This window comes from Apteryx mantelli, unplaced genomic scaffold, assembly GCF_036417845.1.
Source record: "Apteryx mantelli isolate bAptMan1 unplaced genomic scaffold, bAptMan1.hap1 HAP1_SCAFFOLD_20, whole genome shotgun sequence".
NCBI lineage: Eukaryota > Metazoa > Chordata > Aves > Apterygiformes > Apterygidae > Apteryx > Apteryx mantelli.
Window position 1 is genome coordinate 8,630,553 of NW_027118553.1, and position 11,755 is coordinate 8,642,307.

Here is an 11,755-nt window from a genome sequence, read left to right on the forward strand (position 1 = left end):
GCCTAGCAGGCACTGAGCCACAAGTGACCTCACAACCACAAAGAGCAGCCATGGGCCTAGCACTGGCCTAGCAGGCACTGAGCCACAAGTGACCTCACAACCACAAACAGCAGCCAGGCACCTAGCACTGGCCTAGCAGGCACTGAGCCACAAGTGACCTCACAACCACAAACAGCAGCCATGGGCCTAGCACTGGCCTAGCAGGCACTGAGCCACAGGTGACCTCACAACCACAAATAGAAGCCATGGGCCTAGCACTGGCCTAGCAGGCACTGAGCCACAAGTGACCTCACAACCACAAACAGCAGCCATGGGCCTACCATTGGCCTAGGAGTCAGTGAGCCACCACTGACCTCACAACCACAAACAGCAGCCATGGGCCTAGCACTGGCCTAGCAGGCACTGAGCCACAAGTGACCTCACAACCACAAACAGCAGCCATGGGCCTACCATTGGCCTAGGAGTCAGTGAGCCACCACTGACCTCACAACCACAAACAGCAGCCATGGGCCTAGCACTGGCCTAGCAGGCACTGAGCCACCACTGAACTCACAACCACAAACAGCAGCCATGGGCCTAGCACTGGCCTAGCAGGCACTGAGCCACAACTGACCTCACAACCACAAACAGCACCCAGGCACCTAGCACTGGCCTATGAGGCACTGAGCCACAAGTGACCTCACAACCACAAACAGCAGCCATGGGCCTAGCACTGGCCTAGCAGGCACTGAGCCACAAGTGACCTCACAACCACAAACAGCAGCCATGAGCCTAGCATTGGCCTAGGAGTCAGTGAGTCACCACTGACCTCACAACCACAAACAGCAGCCATGGGCCTAGCACTGGCCTAGCAGGCACTGAGCCACCACTGAACTCACAGCCACAAACAGCAGCCATGGGCCTAGCACTGGCCTAGCAGGCACTGAGCCACAAGTGACCTCACAACCACAAACAGCAGCCATGGGCCTAGCACTGGCCTAGCAGGCACTGAGCCACAAGTGACCTCACAACCACAAACAGCAGCCATGGGCCTAGCACTGGCCTAGCAGGCACTGAGCCACCACTGAACTCACAACCACAAACAGCAGCCATGGGCCTAGCACTGGCCTAGCAGGCACTGAGCCACAAGTGACCTCACAACCACAAACAGCAGCCATGGGCCTAGCATTGGCCTAGGAGTCAGTGAGCCACCACTGAACTCACAACCACAAACAGCAGCCATGGGCCTAGCACTGGCCTAGCAGGCACTGAGCCACCACTGAACTCACAACCACAAACAGCAGCCATGGGCCTAGCACTGGCCTAGCAGGCACTGAGCCACAACTGACCTCACAACCACAAACAGCACCCAGGCACCTAGCACTGGCCTATGAGGCACTGAGCCACAAGTGACCTCACAACCACAAACAGCAGCCATGGGCCTAGCACTGGCCTAGCAGGCACTGAGCCACAAGTGACCTCACAACCACAAACAGCAGCCATGGGCCTAGCATTGGCGTAGGAGTCAGTGAGCCACCACTGACCTCACAACCACAAACAGCAGCCATGGGCCTAGCACTGGCCTAGCAGGCACTGAGACACCACTGACCTCACAACCACAAACAGCAGCCATGGGCCTAGCACTGGCCTAGCAGGCACTGAGCCACCACTGAACTCACAACCACAAACAGCAGCCATGGGCCTAGCACTGGCCTAGCAGGCACTGAGCCACCACTGACCTCACAACCACAAACAGCAGCCACACACCTAGCACTGGCCTAGCAGGCACTGAGCCACCACTGAACTCACAACCACAAAGAGCAGCCATGGGCCTAGCACTGGCCTAGCAGGCACTGAGACACAAGTGACCTCACAACCACAAACAGCAGCCATGGGCCTAGCACTGGCCTAGCAGGCACTGAGACCCAACTGACATCACAATTGAAAGCAGCAGCCATGGGCCTAGCACTGGCCTAGCAGGCACTGAGCCACAAGTGACCTCACAACCACAAACAGCAGCCATGGGCCTAGCACTGGCCTAGCAGGCACTGAGACCCAACTGACATCACAACCACAAACAGCAGCCATGGGCCTAGCACTGGCCTAGCAGGCACTAAGCCACCACTGAACTCACAACCACAAACAGCAGCCATGGGCCTAGCACTGGCCTAGCAGGCACTGAGCCACAAGTGACCTCACAAACACAAACAGCAGCCATGGGCCTAGCACTGGCCTATGAGGCACTGAGCCACAAGTGACCTCACAACCACAAACAGCAGCCATGGGCCTAGCACTGGCCTAGCAGGCACTGAGACCCAACTGACCTCACAACCACAAACAGCAGCCATGGGCCTAGCACTGACCTAGCAGGCACTGAGACACAAGTGACCTCACAACCACAAACAGCACCCAGGCACCTAGCACTGGCCTATGAGGCACTGAGCCACAAGTGACCTCACAACCACAAACAGCAGCCATGGGCCTAGCACTGGCCTAGCAGGCACTGAGCCACAAGTGACCTCACAACCACAAACAGCAGCCATGGGCCTAGCATTGGCGTAGGAGTCAGTGAGCCACCACTGACCTCACAACCACAAACAGCAGCCATGGGCCTAGCACTGGCCTAGCAGGCACTGAGCCACCACTGAACTCACAACCACAAACAGCAGCCATGGGCCTAGCACTGGCCTAGCAGGCACTGAGCCACAAGTGACCTCACAACCACAAACAGCAGCCATGGGCCTAGCACTGGCCTAGCAGGCACTGAACCACAACTGACCTCACAACCACAAACAGCAGCCATGGGCCTAGCACTGGCCTAGCAGGCACTGAGCCACCACTGACCTCACAACCACAAACAGCAGCCACACACCTAGCACTGGCCTAGCAGGCACTGAGCCACCACTGAACTCACAACCACAAACAGCAGCCATGGGCCTAGCACTGGCCTAGCAGGCACTGAGACCCAACTGACATCACAACCACAAAGAGCAGCCATGGGCCTAGCACTGGCCTGTCAGGCACTGAGCCACAAGTGACCTCACAACCACAAACAGCAGCCATGGGCCTAGCACTGGCCTAGCAGGCACTGAGCCACCACTGAACTCACAACCACAAATAGCAGCCATGGGCCTAGCACTGGCCTAGCAGGCACTGAGCCACCACTGAACTCACAACCACAAACAGCAGCCATGGGCCTAGCACTGGCCTATGAGGCACTGAGCCACCACTGAACTCACAACCACAAACAGCAGCCATGGGCCTAGCACTGGCCTATCAGGCACTGAGCCACCACTGAACTCACAACCACAAACAGCAGCCATGGGCCTAGCACTGGCCTAGCAGGCACTGAGACACAAGTGACCTCACAACCACAAAAAGCAGCCATGGGCCTAGCACTGGCCTAGCAGGCAATGAGACCCAACTGACTTCACAATTGAAAGCAGCAGCCATGGGCCTAGCACTGGCCTAGCAGGCACTGAGCCGCAAGTGACCTCACAACCACAAACAGCAGCCATGGGCCTAGCACTGGCCTAGCAGGCACTAAGCCACCACTGAACTCACAACCACAAACAGCAGCCATGGGCCTAGCACTGGCCTATCAGGCACTGAGCCACAACTGACCTCACAACCACAAACAGCAGCCATGGGCCTAGCACTGGCCTAGCAGGCACTGAGACACCACTGAACTCACAACCACAAACAGCAGCCATGGGCCTAGCACTGGCCTAGCAGGCACTGAGCCACAACTGACTTCACAACCACAAACAGCAGCCATGGGCCTAGCACTGGCCTAGCAGGCACTGAGCCACAAGTGACCTCACAACCACAAACAGCAGCCATGGGCCTAGCACTGGCCTAGCAGGCACTGAGCCACAACTGACCTCACAACCACAAACAGCAGCCATGGGCCTAGCACTGGCCTAGCAGGCACTGAGACACCACTGACCTCACAACCACAAACAGCAGCCATGGGCCTAGCACTGGCCTAGCAGGCACTGAGCCACAAGTGACCTCACAACCACAAAGAGCAGCCATGGGCCTAGCACTGGCCTAGCAGGCACTGAGCCACAAGTGACCTCACAACCACAAACAGCAGCCATGGGCCTAGCACTGGCCTAGCAGGCACTGAGCCACAAGTGACCTCACAACCACAAACAGCAGCCATGGGCCTAGCACTGGCCTAGCAGGCACTGAGCCACAGGTGACCTCACAACCACAAATGGAAGCCATACACCTAGCACTGGCCTATCAGGCACTGAGCCACAAGTGACCTCACAACCACAAACAGCAGCCATGGGCCTAGCACTGGCCTAGCAGGCACTGAGCCACAAGTGACCTCACAACCACAAACAGCAGCCATGGGCCTACCATTGGCCTAGGAGTCAGTGAGCCACCACTGACCTCACAACCACAAACAGCAGCCATGGGCCTAGCACTGGCCTAGCAGGCACTGAGCCACCACTGAACTCACAACCACAAACAGCAGCCATGGGCCTAGCACTGGCCTAGCAGGCACTGAGCCACAACTGACCTCACAACCACAAACAGCACCCAGGCACCTAGCACTGGCCTATGAGGCACTGAGCCACAAGTGACCTCACAACCACAAACAGCAGCCATGAGCCTAGCATTGGCCTAGGAGTCAGTGAGCCACCACTGACCTCACAACCACAAACAGCAGCCATGGGCCTAGCACTGGCCTAGCAGGCACTGAGCCACCACTGAACTCACAGCCACAAACAGCAGCCATGGGCCTAGCACTGGCCTAGCAGGCACTGAGCCACAAGTGACCTCACAACCACAAACAGCAGCCATGGGCCTAGCACTGGCCTAGCAGGCACTGAGCCACAAGTGACCTCACAACCACAAACAGCAGCCATGGGCCTAGCACTGGCCTATGAGGCACTGAGCCACAAGTGACCTCACAACCACAAACAGCAGCCATGGGCCTAGCACTGGCCTAGCAGGCACTGAGCCACCACTGAACTCACAACCACAAACAGCAGCCATGGGCCTAGCACTGGCCTATCAGGCACTGAGCCACCACTGAACTCACAACCACAAACAGCAGCCATGGGCCTAGCATTGGCCTATCAGGCACTGAGCCACCACTGAACTCACAACCACAAACAGCAGCCATGGGCCTAGCACTGGCCTAGCAGGCACTGAGCCACCACTGAACTCACAACCACAAACAGCAGCCATGGGCCTAGCACTGGCCTAGCAGGCACTGAGCCACAACTGACCTCACAACCACAAACAGCACCCAGGCACCTAGCACTGGCCTATGAGGCACTGAGCCACAAGTGACCTCACAACCACAAACAGCAGCCATGGGCCTAGCACTGGCCTAGCAGGCACTGAGCCACAACTGACCTCACAACCACAAACAGCAGCCATGGGCCTAGCACTGACCTAGCAGGCACTGAGACACAAGTGACCTCACAACCACAAACAGCAGCCATGGGCCTAGCACTGGCCTATGAGGCACTGAGCCACAAGTGACCTCACAACCACAAACAGCAGCCATGGGCCTAGCACTGGCCTAGCAGGCACTGAGCCACAAGTGACCTCACAACCACAAACAGCAGCCATGGGCCTAGCATTGGCGTAGCAGTCAGTGAGCCACCACTGACCTCACAACCACAAACAGCAGCCATGGGCCTAGCACTGGCCTAGCAGGCACTGAGCCACCACTGACCTCACAACCACAAACAGCAGCCATGGGCCTAGCACTGGCCTAGCAGGCACTGAGCCACAAGTGACCTCACAACCACAAACAGCAGCCATGGGCCTAGCACTGGCCTAGCAGGCACTGAACCACAACTGACCTCACAACCACAAACAGCAGCCATGGGCCTAGCACTGGCCTAGCAGGCACTGAGCCACCACTGACCTCACAACCACAAACAGCAGCCACACACCTAGCACTGGCCTAGCAGGCACTGAGCCACCACTGAACTCACAACCACAAACAGCAGCCATGGGCCTAGCACTGGCCTAGCAGGCACTGAGACCCAACTGACATCACAACCACAAATAGCAGCCATGGGCCTAGCACTGGCCTAGCAGGCACTGAGCCACCACTGAACTCACAACCACAAACAGCAGCCATGGGCCTAGCACTGGCCTATGAGGCACTGAGCCACAAGTGACCTCACAACCACAAACAGCAGCCATGGGCCTAGCACTGGCCTAGCAGGCCCTGTGCCACAAGTGACCTCACAACCACAAACAGCAGCCATGGGCCTAGCACTGGCCTAGCAGGCACTGAGACACAAGTGACCTCACAACCACAAAAAGCAGCCATGGGCCTAGCACTGGCCTAGCAGGCAATGAGACCCAACTGACTTCACAATTGAAAGCAGCAGCCATGGGCCTAGCACTGGCCTAGCAGGCACTGAGCCGCAAGTGACCTCACAACCACAAACAGCAGCCATGGGCCTAGCACTGGCCTAGCAGGCACTAAGCCACAAGTGACCTCACAACCACAAACAGCAGCCATGGGCCTAGCACTGGCCTAGCAGGCACTGAGCCACAAGTGACCTCACAACCACAAACAGCAGCCATGGGCCTACCATTGGCCTAGGAGTCAGTGAGCCACCACTGACCTCACAACCACAAACAGCAGCCACACACCTAGCACTGGCCTAGCAGGCACTGAGCCACCACTGAACTCACAGCCACAAACAGCAGCCATGGGCCTAGCACTGGCCTAGCAGGCACTGAGCCACAACTGACCTCACAACCACAAACAGCACCCAGGCACCTAGCACTGGCCTATGAGGCACTGAGCCACAAGTGACCTCACAACCACAAACAGCAGCCATGGGCCTAGCACTGGCCTAGCAGGCACTGAGCCACAACTGACCTCACAACCACAAACAGCACCCAGGCACCTAGCACTGGCCTATGAGGCACTGAGCCACAAGTGACCTCACAACCACAAGCAGCAGCCATGGGCCTAGCACTGGCCTAGCAGGCACTGAGCCGCAAGTGACCTCACAACCACAAACAGCAGCCATGGGCCTAGCACTGGCCTAGCAGGCACTAAGCCACAAGTGACCTCACAACCACAAACAGCAGCCATGGGCCTAGCACTGGCCTAGCAGGCACTGAGCCACAAGTGACCTCACAACCACAAACAGCAGCCATGGGCCTACCATTGGCCTAGGAGTCAGTGAGCCACCACTGACCTCACAACCACAAACAGCAGCCACACACCTAGCACTGGCCTAGCAGGCACTGAGCCACCACTGAACTCACAGCCACAAACAGCAGCCATGGGCCTAGCACTGGCCTAGCAGGCACTGAGCCACAACTGACCTCACAACCACAAACAGCACCCAGGCACCTAGCACTGGCCTATGAGGCACTGAGCCACAAGTGACCTCACAACCACAAACAGCAGCCATGGGCCTAGCACTGGCCTAGCAGGCACTGAGCCACAAGTGACCTCACAACCACAAACAGCAGCCATGGGCCTAGCATTGGCCTAGGAGTCAGTGAGCCACCACTGACCTCACAACCACAAACAGCAGCCATGGGCCTAGCACTGGCCTAGCAGGCACTGAGCCACCACTGAACTCACAGCCACAAACAGCAGCCATGGGCCTAGCACTGGCCTAGCAGGCACTGAGCCACAAGTGACCTCACAACCACAAACAGCAGCCATGGGCCTAGCACTGGCCTAGCAGGCACTGAGACACCACTGACCTCACAACCACAAACAGCAGCCATGGGCCTAGCACTGGCCTAGCAGGCACTGAGCCACAAGTGACCTCACAACCACAAACAGCAGCCATGGGCCTAGCACTGGCCTAGCAGGCACTGAGCCACCACTGAACTCACAACCACAAACAGCAGCCATGGGCCTAGCACTGGCCTAGCAGGCACTGAGCCACAAGTGACCTCACAACCACAAACAGCAGCCATGGGCCTAGCACTGGCCTAGCAGGCACTAAGCCACCACTGAACTCACAACCACAAACAGCAGCCATGGGCCTAGCACTGGCCTAGCAGGCACTGAGCCACAAGTGACCTCACAAACACAAACAGCAGCCATGGGCCTAGCACTGGCCTATGAGGCACTGAGCCACAAGTGACCTCACAACCACAAACAGCAGCCATGGGCCTAGCACTGGCCTAGCAGGCACTGAGCCACAACTGACCTCACAACCACAAACAGCAGCCATGGGCCTAGCACTGACCTAGCAGGCACTGAGACACAAGTGACCTCACAACCACAAACAGCACCCAGGCACCTAGCACTGGCCTATGAGGCACTGAGCCACAAGTGACCTCACAACCACAAACAGCAGCCATGGGCCTAGCACTGGCCTAGCAGGCACTGAGCCACAAGTGACCTCACAACCACAAACAGCAGCCATGGGCCTAGCATTGGCGTAGGAGTCAGTGAGCCACCACTGACCTCACAACCACAAACAGCAGCCATGGGCCTAGCACTGGCCTAGCAGGCACTGAGACACCACTGAACTCACAACCACAAACAGCAGCCATGGGCCTAGCACTGGCCTAGCAGGCACTGAGCCACAAGTGACCTCACAACCACAAACAGCAGCCATGGGCCTAGCACTGGCCTAGCAGGCACTGAACCACAACTGACCTCACAACCACAAACAGCAGCCATGGGCCTAGCACTGGCCTAGCAGGCACTGAGCCACAACTGACCTCACAACCACAAACAGCACCCAGGCACCTAGCACTGGCCTATGAGGCACTGAGCCACAAGTGACCTCACAACCACAAACAGCAGCCATGGGCCTAGCACTGGCCTAGCAGGCACTGAGCCACAAGTGACCTCACAACCACAAACAGCAGCCATGGGCCTAGCATTGGCCTAGGAGTCAGTGAGCCACCACTGACCTCACAACCACAAACAGCAGCCATGGGCCTAGCACTGGCCTAGCAGGCACTTAGCCACCACTGAACTCACAGCCACAAACAGCAGCCATGGGCCTAGCACTGGCCTAGCAGGCACTGAGCCACAAGTGACCTCACAACCACAAACAGCAGCCATGGGCCTAGCACTGGCCTAGCAGGCACTGAGACACCACTGACCTCACAACCACAAACAGCAGCCATGGGCCTAGCACTGGCCTAGCAGGCACTGAGCCACAAGTGACCTCACAACCACAAACAGCAGCCATGGGCCTAGCACTGGCCTAGCAGGCACTGAGCCACCACTGAACTCACAACCACAAACAGCAGCCATGGGCCTAGCACTGGCCTAGCAGGCACTGAGCCACAAGTGACCTCACAACCACAAAGAGCAGCCATGGGCCTAGCACTGGCCTAGCAGGCACTAAGCCACCACTGAACTCACAACCACAAACAGCAGCCATGGGCCTAGCACTGGCCTAGCAGGCACTGAGCCACAAGTGACCTCACAAACACAAACAGCAGCCATGGGCCTAGCACTGGCCTATGAGGCACTGAGCCACAAGTGACCTCACAACCACAAACAGCAGCCATGGGCCTAGCACTGGCCTAGCAGGCACTGAGCCACAACTGACCTCACAACCACAAACAGCAGCCATGGGCCTAGCACTGACCTAGCAGGCACTGAGACACAAGTGACCTCACAACCACAAACAGCACCCAGGCACCTAGCACTGGCCTATGAGGCACTGAGCCACAAGTGACCTCACAACCACAAACAGCAGCCATGGGCCTAGCACTGGCCTAGCAGGCACTGAGCCACAAGTGACCTCACAACCACAAACAGCAGCCATGGGCCTAGCATTGGCGTAGGAGTCAGTGAGCCACCACTGACCTCACAACCACAAACAGCAGCCATGGGCCTAGCACTGGCCTAGCAGGCACTGAGCCACCACTGAACTCACAACCACAAACAGCAGCCATGGGCCTAGCACTGGCCTAGCAGGCACTGAGCCACAAGTGACCTCACAACCACAAACAGCAGCCATGGGCCTAGCACTGGCCTAGCAGGCACTGAACCACAACTGACCTCACAACCACAAACAGCAGCCATGGGCCTAGCACTGGCCTAGCAGGCACTGAGCCACCACTGACCTCACAACCACAAACAGCAGCCACACACCTAGCACTGGCCTAGCAGGCACTGAGCCACCACTGAACTCACAACCACAAACAGCAGCCATGGGCCTAGCACTGGCCTAGCAGGCACTGAGCCACAAGTGACCTCACAATTGAAAACAGCAGCCATGGGCCTAGCACTGGCCTGTCAGGCACTGAGCCACAAGTGACCTCACAACCACAAACAGCAGCCATGGGCCTAGCACTGGCCTATGAGGCACTGAGCCACCACTGAACTCACAACCACAAACAGCAGCCATGGGCCTAGCACTGGCCTAGCAGGCCCTGTGCCACAAGTGACCTCACAACCACAAACAGCAGCCATGGGCCTAGCACTGGCCTAGCAGGCACTGAGACACAAGTGACCTCACAAGCACAAAAAGCAGCCATGGGCCTAGCACTGGCCTAGCAGGCAATGAGACCCAACTGACTTCACAATTGAAAGCAGCAGCCATGGGCCTAGCACTGGCCTAGCAGGCACTGAGCCGCAAGTGACCTCACAACCACAAACAGCAGCCATGGGCCTAGCACTGGCCTAGCAGGCACTAAGCCACCACTGAACTCACAACCACAAACAGCAGCCATGGGCCTAGCACTGGCCTATCAGGCACTGAGCCACAAGTGACCTCACAACCACAAACAGCAGCCATGGGCCTAGCACTGGCCTAGCAGGCACTGAGACACCACTGATCTCACAACCACAAACAGCAGCCATGGGCCTAGCACTGGCCTATCAGGCACTGAGCCACAAGTGACCTCACAACCACAAACAGCAGCCATGGGCCTAGCACTGGCCTAGCAGGCACTGAGACACCACTGAACTCACAACCACAAACAGCAGCCATGGGCCTAGCACTGGCCTAGCAGGCACTGAGCCACAACTGACTTCACAACCACAAACAGCAGCCATGGGCCTAGCACTGGCCTAGCAGGCACTGAGGCACAAGTGACCTCACAACCACAAACAGCAGCCATGGGCCTAGCACTGGCCTAGCAGGCACTGAGCCACAACTGACCTCACAACCACAAACAGCAGCCATGGGCCTAGCACTGGCCTAGCAGGCACTGAGACACCACTGACCTCACAACCACAAACAGCAGCCATGGGCCTAGCACTGGCCTAGCAGGCACTGAGCCACAGGTGACCTCACAACCACAAATGGAAGCCATACACCTAGCACTGGCCTATCAGGCACTGAGCCACAAGTGACCTCACAACCACAAACAGCAGCCATGGGCCTAGCACTGGCCTAGCAGGCACTGAGCCACAAGTGACCTCACAACCACAAACAGCAGCCATGGGCCTACCATTGGCCTAGGAGTCAGTGAGCCACCACTGACCTCACAACCACAAACAGCAGCCATGGGCCTAGCACTGGCCTAGCAGGCACTGAGCCACCACTGAACTCACAACCACAAACAGCAGCCATGGGCCTAGCACTGGCCTAGCAGGCACTGAGCCACAACTGACCTCACAACCACAAACAGCACCCAGGCACCTAGCACTGGCCTATGAGGCACTGAGCCACAAGTGACCTCACAACCACAAACAGCAGCCATGAGCCTAGCATTGGCCTAGGAGTCAGTGAGCCACCACTGACCTCACAACCACAAACAGCAGCCATGGGCCTAGCACTGGCCTAGCAGGCACTGAGCCACCACTGAACTCACAGCCACAAACAGCAGCCATGGG